The sequence below is a fragment of the Barbus barbus genome, assembly GCF_936440315.1.
Source record: "Barbus barbus genome assembly, chromosome: 47".
In the NCBI taxonomy this organism is placed as follows: Eukaryota; Metazoa; Chordata; class Actinopteri; order Cypriniformes; family Cyprinidae; genus Barbus; species Barbus barbus.
In genome coordinates this window covers 2,077,136-2,090,031 of record NC_136725.1, presented here as the reverse complement: position 1 = coordinate 2,090,031, position 12,896 = coordinate 2,077,136, and the positions used below count along the sequence as shown (strand labels likewise).

General features: G+C 37.6%; 1 protein-coding gene across 1 annotated transcript in view; it reads left to right on the top strand.

Annotated features, from left to right (window-relative positions):
• Positions 1–4,829: 4,829 nt before the first annotated feature.
• psd3l (pleckstrin and Sec7 domain containing 3, like) overlaps positions 4,830–12,896 on the top strand; it is a 113,591-nt gene continuing 105,524 nt past the window's right edge. The window contains exon 1 of the mRNA XM_079410169.1: positions 4,830–5,046. The gene's annotated coding sequence lies outside the window, so the exon portion shown is untranslated. The remainder of the gene's footprint in view (positions 5,047–12,896) is intronic.

The window sequence follows — 12,896 nt, the reverse complement described above, 5'->3', positions numbered from 1 at the left end:
GATGCAATATTGAGACATTTCTTAAACCTGAAATGATTTTTTTGTAAATCAAAATGTGTCAAATGTGTAGCCACCTGACTAATCTGTGTGAATGTCCACAAAACTGGAAGACTTTCTGAGTGTATATAAGCAGGCTTTTTAGAAAGGAACGTTTAAAAGATGAAAACAAAATGAATTAGGGAGAATCAATTAATGATGACTAATTTATTGCTATTGTGTGAATAACATGTAATCAAGTAATCAATAAAAAGTAACTGTAGTCTGATTACAAGTATACTTTAAAATGTAATTTAATCTACAAGTACTTAATTTTTGGAATCTGATTAATATCTGATTAAAAATCAAGCTCAATACATTTTCACATCATAAAATACAGTAATAGCACCTTGTGTTTTTTTAAAGCTTTAACTCTAAAGTTTTCTTGAAGATTGTGGTTGTTTACAAGTAGCTGGAACTGCAGAGGTGCTTAAATGCTTTAACAGCCTCATTTAGTTTATAAACACACACTCTTGCAAACTATTCTAATGCAATCTTTAAGGGAACCCACTGAAATAAAGATAGAAAGAATTGTGCAAATAATTTTTTAAAAATATATATATTTAATAAATAAATAAAAAGAAAACAAATAGATAGAATACAAAAAGAATAGTGTTAGTGTTAGTATTTTTGTTTTAAGAATATAATTATAATAGAGAGTGCTAGAGTTAAAGGGTCAAATAAGAGATTCGTGAAGATGGCTAAGGACTCAGCTGCTCGGATTGAGTCGGGCAGGTCATTATAGGTCATAACAAATCATGTTAAAATGCTCTTCTTTAAAATAAACCATTTTTCCAACAAAATTTATTTTTAAAAATGCAGTTTTTAATAAATGTGACTCTGGAGCACAAAAGCAGTCTGAAGTCGCTGGGGTATATTTGTAGCAATAGCCAAAAATACACTGTATGGGTCAAAATTATAAATTTTTCTTTTATGCCAAAAATCATTAGGATAGGAAAGATCATGTTCCATGAAGATATTTAGTAAATTTCCTACTGTAAATATATCAAAACTTCATTTTTGATTAGTAATATGCATTGCTAAGAACTTCATTTGAACAACTTTAAAGGAGATTTTCTCAATATTTAGATATTTTTGCTCCCTCAGATTCCAGATTTTCAAATAGTTGTATCTCAGACAAATATTGTCTGATTCTAACAAACCATACATCAATGGAAAGATTATTTATAAAGCTTTCAGATGATGTATACATCTCCATTTAAAAAAATTAACTATTAATCTGGGTGGACCAGTGCTACCCTGGCCCTCATACTCCTGGGATCTGATCCTTGTGAAACTTGAGCTTTTCTCCCAACACAGAAAGATTAGCCATTCTTACAGGAAATAGGAGATCATCATCATGGAAAGATTTCCTTCCTCTGCGTCCAGCTACAGTCACCCTCCAGGGCCCATCAGTCTCCTACCAGCCCACGGAAAGAGGTCCCTCTGATTTACCATCTGGAGAGCCAGGGGTCACCTAGACCCGTCTGTTCCAGGAGGTGCGCTGAAATATTAGAATATTAAGAATAATTGTATTAACGCTTGCAACCTGTATTGGATTACTGCACTGCTCAAGCTACAGCTCTTCACTGAGAATCAAAATCAGGACAGCTGTCACAGTCCACACTAGATGGGACAGAATTCCCTAATTGGATTTTACGTCAAGGGAATTCTGAAATCATGAGCCAGATGAGTCCTTCTGCTTCACAGGGAAACTCTTCCGCTGGCAGAGTGAGCTTCCTTTATTCAGGAGCGGGACCGGACACTAACGCCAGGGATCCAGGGATCAAACCTAAACTGGGGCCCAAGCCTCTCGTTCTTCCACCGGTTCCTGTGATTCCAGTCATAAACCCCAGCAAGCCGCGGCAGCCGCACACGAGCTGGGTGCACAGTGCCAAACAGAAAGAGGAAGCTGGGGCTCAGAGCAGAGCGAAAGAGAGCCAGAGAGCCCAAAAGACGTCCTTTCTGACTGCTGTCATCGAGCGGACCTCAAAGCTGTATGGATACACACCTGCGCTGCATCCCAGCTCCTCCGGGGAGACTCCTGCTGATATGAAATCACATCTGGATAAGGACGGTGGTGAGGCTTCAACACTGACGGCAGAAGCACAGTGTATTGCAACACAGACGGCCATGGTGCCATCGGCCAGACTTAGACCTGCAGTTCCTGTGAAGGTATATGTGCTTTTACTAATGCTGCTTCTCTGTCATTCATTCACTACACTGGGAATTTAGATATGCGTGTGTGTATATCTGATGGGTTTATGTTGTTTTATGTTTCTTTACTACATACAGTATAACTGATTCTGAGTGACTTGCATGTCTTGGTCTAGTCTGGTCAGTGCTGTTTTAGACTGATTGGAAGAGAGAATCTTTGGGATTTGAGCATGCTGGGTAATGTTTGTCTCTCCACCCAGATGGGCTGATTACAGCTGATATCTGAATACCTCACATTAAATGGACTAGAACCAATTTTCATCTTCCTACTTTAATTTTTAAATGTTGCAAAATTGTAAAATAGCCCAAAACCTAACCTAGTGAAAATAAATATACTTAAATGTATTTGAAATACATTTATTTCATGCTAAGTATACTACAAATAGATTTTCATATTTATGTACTTTATATAGTATATGAAACTGGTATACTAAATTGAAACAACTAATTTTGTATTTAATGCACTTTAATTGTGCAGAAGTACAATTAAAGATATGCTTAATATATTTGATTGTGCTAAAGTGGAACTATTGCAAGTATACTTCAGGTACACTTTAAGTATTTTGCATTTAAAGACCGATATTATTCAAAGATCATACGATTCTCTTCAAAAGTGACATTTAAACACATTTTAGATTTAATATTAAGAAATGTGCATTGTGTACAAGTAATATGCCAAATAAAGTTTAATTATCATTTTTATATCAGTAAGTCTCGAGTTATCTGTTAATAGATTTTGACTATACTTAGTATGAAATAAATGTATTTTAAATATATTACTTTTTTACTAGGTTATTTGGACATTGAATTCATACATAAAATGAGTGAATGTAAATGTATGGAGAAAATATCAAGATGTGTCATACAACCAACACAAGCATCACAGCAAAATCAAGCAGCACAGAATTAATATTTAATTAAGACCAGATGAACTGAACCATGTAAATAAATCACCAGAGGAAAAAAAGAGACACAAAGAGGTGGTGATCAATCAAATACTGATCATTAATAAACACAATTATGCAGACACTTTTATCCAAGCAACATATTCATGTATTCATGTAATCAACATGTCCTACCAGTATAGACACTATAAGAGCTGTAGTTTCTCTGGGATCTTCTGTTGAAATAAATCTCAGCATGATAACATTCAGTAAAATTGTTTGTTTTTATAACTGTACAATAAATAAGTTTAAATTTAATATTGAGAGATAAAACAGGGCCAGAAGTAGCTGAACTTTGGACAAGTTTGTATTTCAACCTGTTTTACACATACATGTAATTATTTAGCAGACTCTTTCATCCAAAGTGACGTCCCAACATCAGACCAGTTCATTATCAGGACCCAACAGTGTATCTGCAGCACGCAGCGCCAGCTTTCACGTGCATCAGCCCAGGCTTAACCTTTTTGCGTATATATTTATTTATATTTAAAATAGTTTTATATCAAATAAATATTATTTTTGTATATATAACTTCATATTTCCTTTTAATGTTTTTTATGTCCATAATTTAGTTTTTTTTTAAATAATATCATACCAATATTTCTGCCATGCATCTGTGACTTTGAGATCTAGTTCAAAGTATTTTTGAAACATATTTTTGTTGTTGTTGAGTGCATAAGGCATTTTTATAGGTCGCCTGTATAGCACCTTTTATAATCCACATAGTTTCAAAGCAGAATTGTCCTAATTACATAAATGATTAATCGCATCCAAAATAAAAGTTTGTGTACATATGTGTACTGTGTATATATAAATACACACACATGCATGTATATATTTCAGAGAAATGTGTTATTTATATATTAAATGTATTTATTTATAATATAAATTATATGACTATAAATATGTAAATACATGTAAATATTTTCAAAATATATACTGTATGAGTGTGTGTTTATATATACATAATAAATATACACAGAACACACACATATATTATGCAAACAATAACTGTTATTTTGGATGCGATTAATTGACAGCAAATAAAATAAAAAAGAAGCAAATAAAGCTTTTACTGACTACAATATTTTATTTATACAGTATATGTAAATATGTATCATTATTGCTTTTGTTATATAAAAGATATAGACAAATATTATCACATTGGTCACTCCCCTAAACAATCACAGAAAAGCCCCGGATATCCTCGTGAAGATTTCACATCTGGACTTAAAACAGGGTCATGCATGATGAAGATATGAAGAGGCGCGCGCACTCACTAACACACACGCGCGCGCGCGCACACGCGCGCACACACACACACACACACACACACACACAGGACTGTACTAACTGGCACTAGACTGAGGACACACACACACACACACACACAGGACTGTACCAACTGACACTAGACTGAGGGGAGACACACACACACACACACACACACACACACACACACACACACACACACACACACACACACACACACACACAGGACTGTACCAACTGACACTAGACTGAGGGGAGACACACACACACACACACACACACACACACACACACACACACACAGGACTGTACCAACTGACACTAGACTGAGGGGACACACACACACACACACACACACACACACACACAGGACTGTACCAACTGACACTAGACTGAGGGGAGACACACACACACACACACACACACACACAGGACTGTACCAACTGACACTAGACTGAGGGGACACACACACACACACACACACACACACTGCTGCTCTATAATGAGCTGAAGTGACCGCGGTGATGCTGAACATCCAGCTCTAAATGACCGTTGGTGAATCTAAATCATTCTGTCGGTGAGTCTCATTGTTTGTTGTTGCTTCATTCAGTGTTTTGCAGGATTTAGCAATAACTCGATCCAGGCGCTTTCACTTCTGCTATATTCTCTCTTTATGTGTCACACATGGTTTCAGTTTAATTCATTGTCTACACGATTGTGTGTGTTTGGTAGAAAACACAGTTTAAACATGTTGACTGTTTATTAGCTGCAGTGCTCGTTCACATCTAGTAGTGAAGCTAACAGACTAGCACACAAGGGGAAAAATGAGTGAAAACAAACAAATGAGATTCAAACAGTGATGATGATGATGATGATGATGATAGTGATGAAGAGAACATGGTGCGATGCTTTTTTATTTCTACTGTTTTTCTTCATTCAGGACAGAGCTTTATTGTTGTTTTGTGGCTAGCGAGATGAAGGATGATTTGGGATCCATGTGATGATGCTGTGTTTGACGTTAATGCATGTGATAACAGTGTAACTACTAGTGTAATAACAACACTAATAGTGTAAATCAAAGCAGCAGAGCTGCAGTCACAGTGCTGAGTTACCCTCTGTTCAGGCTTTGTGTTCATTGTCTGCTGGTGTTTGGTCAAAGCAGCCGATCAGCTGTGATTGACTGATATTTGCTTGTAAAGCTACAGTACTGTCATGTGTTATCACAGCCCCTGAGGTTATTGTTTTGGCACACTGCTTATATTTTGGATGAAATCTACCTTCTCTTCTATGATACGCCACGTCTTGGAAAATATGATTTTGTCTAAACATCAGCGTTTTGTTCTTACAAAAGTTCCATGATATTACAGTCGTCTTGTGCACATGGTAGAATTGTAATGCTTTTATTGATTGATTGATTGGAAACTGTCGCTTGACCGGTTATCTTCTGTTTGTTGATCATGTACAACTTGATGGCTTGCAGAGTATAAACAATTTGCCACACTTCACTAAACAAGTCATATTCTAAACAACTGAATATGATTGAATATCTATGAGAAATTCAGCATTAAAATGTACTCTGATTATGCTTAAAGCAATGCATAACAATTTTTTACACTTTTAAAAGTGGATTTTTGATAGCGATCAGCATAGTGTCAGAAAATGTGCTTAATGTTGTGAAATGGTATTGTTTAACAGCAAAAGTGTTTATGAATTTAAAAGTCATATAATCACATGATAACAATATTAAATGTTATTAAATATCAATAAACTAAGTGACGGGAATGTTCTTATTTTATAGCATTATTGAATGTGTATGTCCTGCAAAAATTCAGTAACGCTATAAAATAAGGTACCATTTGTTAACATAAATCTTATTGTAAAGTGTTACCAAAAATCTGTATTTCTGAGCATCGTATTTGCTCAAAAGCAATATGACTGTTTTGGTTTTTAGTGATTTAAGCATTCTGTAAAGTAGGCAATGCTAAACTGAGACCAATACGTTCTCTAAACTAAAGGTGATGGTACATGAGGCAACATTTTGAGCAAAGTTGCCCGGCAACATTGCTCAAAATGTTGCCTCGTGTATCATCACCTTAACCCAAATATTTAATAAACAAAGAGTCAAAGGAACAGAAAGTGTAAGCACTGGAGTTGAGCGTGGGCCTGTTGTAGTTCTGCCACAGTATTGGGCAAGCTTTGCTGTGTCACAGGGTTTGTATGCTCTTGCATCATGGTCTCTGGTTACATGCTACAGTACAGTTTGTCCCTGCATTGAGATATTGGTCATTTTAGCAGATGTTTTCTCATTCACAAGCAACTGACAGTATCCTAATTAGAGGACCGACCCCATGCAGTAAGCTGAAGTTTATTGTCTTGCTCAGGGCACAGTGTTGATTGATTGAGCTCAATAACTCTGCATGATTGTGGCAAAAATCATAATACTTGATTATTTCCCTTCACATTGCATTTACAATTCAGTCATTTGGATGAATTGACATTAACAGCAGCACCCGCATGTCATAATTTTATGTAGCTTCACTTCCAAAACAAACAGAACTGTATTCTTGAATTCATTGTGTTCTGTTTTTAAACATCAACATCAATGGTGACCATCACATTGGCCCTTTGAAACTAAATTTATAGGTTAGATTGATTTCACAGGCTTCACTAGTGCTGTTGCATTGTAGCGTTGTGTGCAGCCCGGTTTTTCTGTCCGTGTGTATTTGTGTGTGGAGAGCAATGCATGTGTGAGTCGGGCTGTTAAAATTTAAAATGTTAAATTAATCGAGATTTTGATTTGATGTCATATCGCTATATATATAGTTACCGGTATATATGAGGTCAGTACCTGGTGAGGTCAGATATGTGAGGTCAGTGTAACCCATTGAATAGAGTTGACTTTGCTGTGAGACATTTATTCATAAGACGCTTAAACTGGTTCTCCTAAACAGTTTAATAGAGCAATAATAAAGATCTGGTCACTTATAATAATCTCACATGGTGAGTAACTGATTGAAAAACACAATTTGTGTTGGCTAACCATTATATACAGCATATCACAAAAAAGCAACCCATTGATTGAACGGTCATACATGATGTGTGTGGTTGGGTTGGAGATGTGTGTTAAAGTAAAAGCAGATAGAAATTATGAGAATGACATTCATTTTGACGTTATGTTGAAATGATGAGACATACAATTATTGAAATTTAAAGGGTTTAACAAACTTTTTGCACATCAAGAGTTTTATCTGATATAATCAAACAATGTAGTAAAGCATATGAGTTGACTGTTAATTTATTATAAGGCCAAGTATCTGAATGTAGAGGGTTTACGGAGATAAAGTAGTGTGATCGTACAGTCATGTGACCTCCGCATGGCAACCACCCTTACAAATAAAACACAAGTACATCTCATTTCTTTAGGGGATTTTTTGCTAATAATAAGACTGTGGGTTAGTTCTACTGAAATGCTTTTGTTATTTTAATTTGTAAGTACTGTGACATGCTATAGTCCATCTGAACATTTTTGCAATTCTTATACATGTTTTCATGAGCTCATATTAATTTGAAACATATGGAAATGCATGGAATATTTGTAGTATACAAATATATAAGGACCAATTCTCATTATTAACTTATTGATTATTAGCATGCCTGTTATTAACATTGTTAGAAGTGCTTATAAATCACATATTCTGCATGACCTTATTCTACATCCCTAATCCTACCCAATACCTAAACTTAACAACTACCTTACTAACTATTAATAAGCAGCTAATTATGAGTTTATTGAGACAAAAGTTGTAGTTAATGGTTTGATAATAGCAAGAATTAGACCTTAAAATAAAGTGTGACCAAAATTAATTTGTCACGCCAACTGACTATTGATAATTAAGAACTAAAGTTGATTAAAGAAAGCTTTCAATTGTGAGCAGTTTCAGGACCTAAAATGTACACTTGACCTTAATTAATTAACAGTCAGCATACACTATTCTAGATGAGGTTTGGTGTCAGATAAAACTCTTACTTTGATGGCAAAAGTCAAGTCACCATTATTTATATAGCGCTTTTTACAATGTAGATTGTGTCAAAGCAGCTTTACAGTCTTAAACAGTATTAAGAAGGCTGGTGTTTTTGGTGATCACGACACTGATTTTAATTGTATTTTGATGGTAAATTCCTGTAGGATGCTGTACAGTTTTCAATGAAGTAGAAACATGAACCGTGTTCTGCTGTAGCTCTTAAACATGCTCAGAAATGGTGTGTTATTCCTCTGTTTTCTGAGAATAATTATCATGTTAGAAAACTGAAGATCACGGGCCGACATGCTGTCTGTGTGCCTTAAAAACCATGTTTTACCCTGAGGGCAATCCTCGGACTGCTAACTGTAGTGGATTGTCAGAATTGGTTCATCTTCATGGTTGTTCCCAGCTTAACTCCCTTTTGTGAGCTTCTTGCCTTAAAGTAACCAGATCAATTTTGGTGGCCGGTCAGGCTCTGTAACTTCAGCGCTCCTCAAGTCTTTTATTTATTAAATGCATTTGTTTCATGTTTTTCTTCATATAAGTAGGTCTGTTCCAGGAATGCTAATGGAGGCTGTGGTTTAAGGAGGAGCACACTGGATGTGGCAGGTGGATGACATAAGCGTCCTAAAATTCAACACATTGTTTTCTATGAAAGTATGCATAGTGCCATCACCAATTGACATCCAAAAGTAGTGCCAGCTATGACTTCTGGGGCTGCTCAAAATTCTTCCATGCTATTGCCTGCCAGTCAAGTTCATAGTTTCCTAAAACAAACCTCCAGAAATGGTTACCAAGGGACACGCATAACAAAAGCATTGAAGATGCATTGAATATACAGAGTTTTTCAGTAACAAGTGTGTGTTTTGACAGCGTAAGCAAAGCCTAGGCTACATACAGAGACGTTTCGTAATAAATGTCATTTTGCACAGTTACACTGTTTTACACCAACTGTGAAGCTCATCAATGTCACATTGTTCATATTTTAAAGAAGTGCAAAGACCTTTGTGAACCTTTTGTCTGCATGAAGTGCTCTGTGTATGATATCTGTGCCGTTTCCTTCACATTGTCATGATATGAACAATCAGTTGGTGTTACTGGTGTTCTGCTTCTGCTCTAATTTGTTTGACTGATTAGAGTCATTTCGTCATTTGTGTTGTGAATATCAAGTTTTTTTTGTGGCGTTGCACCACATGACATTTTACCACCTGATTAACCTTGTCTCAATATGAACAGGTCAATTTTTCTTTGATTGGGTGAGATCTTGGACTAGTCAATAACTGGATTTCCTGATGTCTTGACTCAGGGAACATATCAGGAGCAATGTCAGTAATAGTTTTCCTCCATTAGATCTGACTTAAACACGCTCAGCTCTGAAGCTGACGTTAGACTTTGAGCTTGTTTTATAGATGGTGTCTGATAAGATGTCTGATTCAGAGGGCTCTGTCCTTTCCACAGTCTCTGTTGTTGAACTCTGATCGTAACAAACAAGGGAAAAGAGGCAAACCTAAAGACTGAGGTCAGATTTTCACTAAGGCCGACTTCTCTTGTGAAATTGGACACAGTTTCATTCCGAGTTCTGTTCCAGTAATTCCACATGCTCGTCATGTGGCTAGAGTGCGGTCAATTACTTGTCAGCTACAAAAGACACTAGTATTAAAAAAATGAGCCCGTTTCTGGAAACAGAAACATTCCTGAGCCGCCTGGAGCTGGTCATAGCGACCGGCCTCCTGTGGGAACTTCAGCAGGATGGTCATGAATGCTAGATTCACACAGACAGCCTGACATTCATGCCACTCACTGCATTTAAAGGAACAGTTTACCCTGCAATGAAAATTATTATTTGCTCACAGTCAAAATGTCTCCAAACCCGTATAGCTAACTTTCTTCCATGGAACTCAAAAGTAGATGTTTAGCAGTGTTCACGCTGCTCTTTTCCATACAATCAAAGTTAATCTTGTCATGTTTTTCAAATCTTCTGAAGTCATATGATCTCTGTGTGAGAAACACACTGAACTAAAACTGTTCGTTTGCATTTCTAAACTTGCGTGTTGTGATTTGGCATCATTATTGTTGTGAAACCTGCTGCAATTTTTTTTGAATATTTGAATATGTAAGAGCTGTGCACTGTGAAACCAAACAGTGAAATCAATTAAATGAAATGAGTTAGTTTCGCTCAAGTAATAATGAAAGTTCATTGGACTTAATTGAAATAAGTTCTGTAAGCTCAAAATGTTGTTATAGTAAGCTAAACTTAAAATGATTGAGTTTTCTAGTTCCCAGCATGATTTGCATTAGACAACAAGGAAAATAAATGTTGAAATGAAGTGTTATTTTGTGTGTTTTGCGCAAGATTAACACAGGGAGACAGAAGTTTGTACTTAAATGTTGTTATGTTAGGATTTACATAGGTTTCTGTTATGTTGGTTTTGTAGTGTTACAATTGTGGTGAAAAGTAGGGCCTTTGGTTAGGTTAGTTTACATATACTGCATGTTGTTTGACTATTTACATGCAAGTGTATCATGAGAGTCTTTTTGTTAACTACATCGGTACCTGCTGGTGTGCTTTTGCTAACCAGCACTTAGATATGAATGAAAAGAGAAAGATCGATGTTGTGATGTTTATGGAAGTAAGTTGTATCAAGATGGTGCCGCTCACGACAGCCATGGTGCTTCGCTATACAGTTGTTTTAGTGTTTTTGTTCGTTTTTCCTGTTTTTTGTTCACGATCAGTTTTACCAGAGAAGAACTGCTGAACATTCGGCAGAACACATCACAAAATTTCCTTCCAGTTTTCAATTATTCGGATGTTTTGCTGGACATAGTAGTCGGCGGAGCGGCGGTGCTGTTCAGATGCTTCAGGACGCACAGACGGGGGAAGCGAGCCGGCATGCTCGTGAAGCTCAGACAGCCTGGATTAAGAACGCCGTTACCTAGCATCCATCTGGCGAATCTCCGCTCTCTACCCAACAAAACGGACAAACTCCTTCTGCTCTCCCGGACAAATAAGGATTTGTCAAACTCTGCTGCTCTGTGTTTCACAGAAACCTGGCTGAACGACGCCATTCCAGACAGCGCACTTCATCTGCCGGGCTTTCAGCTGTGAAGTGCTCTTCATTAACTGCAAGCCTTTCTACTCGCCGCGGGAGTTTTGCTTGTTCATTCTCGTGAGTGTCTACATTCCTCTGCAAGCGCACGTGAGCCTGGCTTTGCAGAAACTCACTGATCTGATCACAGACACAGGAAAACAACACCCAGATTCTGTTTTAATCATTCTTGGGGACTTTAATCAAGCAAATCTCTCACGTGAACTGCTAAAATACAGACAGCATGTTACATGTCCCACCAGAGAAAGTAATATATTAGATCACTGTTACACCACAATAAAAAATGCATATCAGTCTGTTCCACGGGCAGCTTTGGGGCTCTCTGATCACTGCCTGGTTCATCTTATACCAACCTACAACCAAAAACTTAAATCTGCTAAACCTGTGGTAAAGACTGTAAAGAGATGGACCAACGAGACAGAGCGGGTTTTATAAGCCTGTCTCGACCTCACTGATTGGAGTGTTTTTGAAGCTGCTGCCACCAATCTGGACGAGCTCACAGAGACTGTAACTTCGTATATCAGTTACTGCGAGGATATATGCTTTCCCACCAGGACTTATGTAACATTCAACAATGATAACTTGCATCATTGACATCATTGATAAGCCATGGTTACAGCAAAACTCAGACACCTTCGTCAGGCCAAAGAGGATGTCTACAGACTCCGCTTCAGTGTGGAAAGGCCTGAAAGCCATCACCAAGTACAGGACACCATCCTCCAGCACTGAGGTGAATCATCAACTGAAGACCTGAATGAGTTTTCTTGTAGATTTGAAACCCCCCACACCCGTCCTGACCATCTCTCTACACAACCGTAACACCTCCAGCAACCCCCCTCTCTCCCACTCCTGTACTTCAGATCAGTGAAGAAGATGTGCGCCAGGTCTTAATGAAGAACAAGAGAAGGAAGGCACCAGGCTCAGACGGTGTGACACCAGCCTGCTTGAAAACCTGTGCTGACCAGCTGACCCCCATCTTCACATAGATCTTCAATAGATCTCTGGAGTTGTGTGAAGTCCCTTCCTGCTTCAGACGCTCCACCATCATCCCTGTTCCAAAGAAACCCAAGATAACAGGACTTAATGACTACAGACCTGTGGCTCTGACGTCTGTCGTCATGCAGTCGTTTGAAAAACTGGTTCTGGCTTATCTGAAGGACATCACTGGACCCTTACTGGACCCCCTGCAGTTTGCTTAACAAGCAAACAGGTCCGTGGATGATGCAGTCAACATGGGACTGCATTACATTCTGCAACACCTGGACAAATCAGGGACTTATGTGAGGATCCTGTTTGAG